Source organism: Rhinolophus sinicus, chromosome 3, assembly GCF_057876585.1.
Source record: "Rhinolophus sinicus isolate RSI-liver-muscle chromosome 3, RSI-T2T, whole genome shotgun sequence".
Lineage (NCBI taxonomy): Eukaryota > Metazoa > Chordata > Mammalia > Chiroptera > Rhinolophidae > Rhinolophus > Rhinolophus sinicus.
The window spans coordinates 111,395,301-111,399,673 of record NC_142503.1 but is presented as its reverse complement, the minus strand read 5'-3'; the positions used below and the strand labels follow the sequence as shown (position 1 = coordinate 111,399,673).

Here is a 4,373-nt window from a genome sequence, read left to right as displayed (position 1 = left end):
GATATGGCTATAATTACAGATTACAAATCTCAAAAAATTTACTAGCCCAGACTCTTCCTTAAAACCAAATGTGATACACTATAAACTTTCTTCTAGAAAAGAACTAGAAATTTCAAAAATTATCTTTGTTTAGTCTTTCCAGTGGTTTATAATCCAAGTCAGAAAAAAAAAAATAACTTTATGACTAGCACAGATTCTTTCTGCTGTGATTTAAACTTTCAGTTTCTGGTTTGTTACTGAAATGGAGACAATCACCATCCTCTTATAACTTTTCATCAGATACTTAGAGCAAATAAAACTATTACTTAGGCTTCTTTTTGTTTTGTTTTATTCCAGTAGGCCCAATGTTTATATTTTGATAGTAATCCTCTGGACAATCTCTCATTCATCTCCTGATTTCAAACTTTGATTGTAAACATACTGACTCAGGAATAGAGGTAGATTTATCTTTTAGGAGGTTTATGGGTATTTTCTTTTCTTTTGTGTTTCTTTTGACGTCCCGCTAGCTGAAGATATCTTATCCCACAGGGTTTACCTGTAAATATATTGTGATTACTTCTTCCCACTCTATCTTAACTCTTGATATCCTAGCCCATTACTGTTAAAAAAAAAAAAAAAAAAAAAAAAAAAAGCATTTTAAATGTAAGCAAAGAAAAGAAAGAGATTACCAATAGACTATTACATTTCCTGAAAACATTAGTAGCCCAAGCAAGACTTTTAGCTGCCAGGCAAGGGTTCAGATTCTCACTATTCAGAAACAAGGTATATCTGATCAGGATCCAGGGGATGGATGGGGCCTGCTTACATATAGCCTGGAAGCAGACTAGCCTGAAGACGATAAACTCCGATGTTTGAGTTCACTCTGCAATGGACCTAGGTGTACTAAATCTCTTTACTAGTTACAAATTACCTACATATCTCAATCGCTTGAGAGGTAAATAAAAGTTGCTTGATCTGCTTCGCAGTGAAACTAAATTCTTGATCCAATCCATCCCTCATCTCATAGTTTTCTAAAATGTACCTAAATTAGACAAGCCTCCCAATGAAAAAAGGACATAATAAGTAGAATCAGTAGACTATAAGTCTGTCAGAACTAATGGCTCAGTCAGTATGTGAATAAAAAGAATACAGTTTCTTTCCTTTTTTGTTTCTGTTTCTTTTTTTTTTTAAGTTTCAGGTGTACAAAGCAACCTTAGAGTTAGACATTTACACCCCTCACTAAGTGAACACCCCCCCCAATCTACTACCTCTCTGACCTCTATATAGCTGCTACAATATCATTGACTACATTCCCTATTCTGTACTTTACATCCCGTGGGGGGGAAATACACATCGCACGCACACGCACACACACACACACACACACACACACACACACACACACAGAGGGTACCAAAAAAATGTATACACATTTTAAGAAAGGAAAAACTGTATTAATAAATACTGATACCAAAAAATGAATACAAGTCACGTTTGACTTCTGCAATTACAAGATGTTCTCAAAGTGGTTACCATCAGCATCCAGACACTTCTGATTATGGCGAACTACTGCTTGAGCAACAATGACCAAAATGTTAACATCGCTAAAATGCGTATACGGTTTTTTTGGCACCCTCGGTATATAAAAATATAGTTGACATTCAATATAATTCTACTTCAGCTTCAGGTGTACAGTGCATTGGTCAGGCATCTACACTGTCCATGAAGTGATTCCCAAGATAAACCCAGTGCCTGTATGGCACCCTACATAATCTTTACCTTACTGATTATATTCCCCATACTGTATTTCAGATACCTATGACTACACTGTCACAACTAATTTGTACTTTCTAATCCCTTCACCCTCTCCCATCCCCATCCTCTCCCATCTAGCAATCGTCAGTTTTTTTTTCCTTTACATCTCTAAGTCTATTTCAAATACAGTTTCTTCTTAACACTCAGTTTATAGTGCAAGAATACAAAAACCCAGAATATGTCTTTCATTTATAACACTAAACACTTGCTTTTTCACAAGTGTTTGCCACAAGAACACAAGTGTAATGAAAACCACTGCTAAATCTAACCCAAAATGGGAAAGGAAAAGACACATATCAATAACATTGTCATTGGACATGTAGATTCCAGCAATGTGGTCATCTGATCTACTAATGTGGTGGGATTGACAAAAACAAAACAAACAAACAAAAAAAAAAACATTGAAAAATCTGAGAAGGAGGCTGCTGAGATGGGAAAGGGCTCCTCCCAGTATGCCTGGGCCTTGGATAAACTAAAAGCTGAATGTGAGCATGGCATCACCATTGACATCTCCCCAAGATGTGGAAATCCGAGACCATCAAGCATTATGTGACCATCACTGGTGCCCCAAGACACAGAGACTTTATCAAAAACATGATTACAGGCATATCCCAGGCTGGCTGTGCTGTCCTGATTGTTGCTCCTGGGGTTGGTGAATGTGAAGCAGGTCTCTCCGAGAACTGGCAGACCCATGAGCATGCCCTTCTGGCTTTCACACTGGGTGTGAAACAACTAACTGTGGGTGTTAACAAAATGGATTCCACTGAGCCACCCTACATCCAGAGACACAAGAATATCATTAAGGAAGTCAACACCTACATTAACTACATTGGCTACAACCCTGACACAGTAGCATTTGTGCCAGTTTCTGGTTGGAATGCTGACAACATGCTGGAGGCAAGTGCTAGCATGCCTTGGTTCAAGGGATGGAAAGTCACCCGTAAAGATGGCAGTGCCAGTGGAACCACGCTGCTTGAAGCTCTGTATTGCTCCTGCCACCAATTCCTCCAACTGACAAGCCTTTGTATGTGCCCCTACAGGATGTCTAGGTGTGTAGTGGGCTGTACCATCTGATTTATGTAAGTACACCCTATGATGTTCGTATAATGAAGAAATCACCTAAGGATGCACTTCTTGGAATATATCCCCTTTGTTAAGCAGTGCATAAATATATAGCTCAATGAACAAATTTTACATTTTAAAAGACATACTGTCTTTATATAAATAAGGTCAAATCTTATACAGTGCTTTGGCCAAAGTAGACCCTTTTTTTGACGTTGCTATTAACACAGGCGTTTTCAATCTGATTGAAAAGGGGAGCGTGAGATGTCCTCGAAATTACTTACTTCCCAACCATGTTGGAAAAAGGTTTAGGAGCTATTCTGTCTTGCAAGCCAAGAGAGAATTAGTCATATATCCTATTTAATACACAAAGATCATTGACTTTTCCTCTTCCACATTCTCACTTTACGGCCCAGCTGAGAATCTTGCTCCACAATTAACTCTGTCAATTGGCAGCAGAGAAGAGTTACCATGTTGTATCTTAGAAGACACATTTCTCCCTATTTTAGAACTTTTCCTTGTGCTAAGTTGTCTTCTTGCCATTTGGGTCAATGCATTATTTCTGCCCAGGTGAACTATCAGGACTCTTTAATAAAAATAAACTTATTTTTATCTTCTTCCAAAATAAAACCATATATATTTGTTATCAAAAATTGAATTTCCTCTGTAATTATGAAAACTATTGCTGATGGCATTTCATATCCAGTTGTCTTTACCCTTTATTAGCATATAAACCAACAAAAGTATCATGAAATTGAGTTCCTTATATTATGAATAATTAAGCTCCCAATTTCACTCAACTGATTTGTTTCAACATTGAAGTCTAAATTTAGGCACAAAAATCAGAAATTATCAAGATAATTATATAAAAGGAAAGAGATAACATTAACATTTCTAGATATGAAATAAAAGATGAGTAAAATTTAGGTTTATAAAAGTTAAATTCAAAATGAGCTTAAAATCATAATGGCATGATTGAAGGAATTTCAAGAAATGAAATAGATGTATTTTCCCAGAGACCATCACAATAATAAAAATGAAGGATTACACCTCTGACAATCACATCTTGGTTACTATGTAATGTTTGGAGTTATATTTCCTCAATTAATCTCATTATCATTCATGGCATCAGTTCTTAAATATTGTCAATAGATTTCAAATACATTTTTACAAAATACTCACCAAGAATGCTATCATGTGAACCTTATAAGGCTTAACTGGAAAACATGTAACTTTTAAAAAGGAAAATATTTTTATTGATGTTATGTAATATTGACAAGACAATGTTATTATATTAATGAAGGAACTTAGCTATTAAAATATACTAGCTGGTAAAAATAAATCGGTAAATTAAGGAAATGTGTATAAATCAGCAGAACATTTAAAAGAAAATGAGGACTATGTCCCTGTAGACCTGAGAAATCAGGTACCTCTCTCCTGGACCCTGTCTTTAGAGGTCCTGTTCTGACTTTACCCTGACCTTGCCTCCCCGCACTGGGTGAGGAACCAGTGGAGCC

At 36.3% G+C, this 4,373-nt stretch overlaps 1 pseudogene; it reads left to right on the top strand.

The window, feature by feature from the left end:
- The first annotated feature begins 2,068 nt into the window (after positions 1 to 2,068).
- On the top strand, positions 2,069 to 2,843 carry LOC109458259 (elongation factor 1-alpha 1 pseudogene; annotated as a pseudogene).
- Positions 2,844 to 4,373: the final 1,530 nt, after the last annotated feature.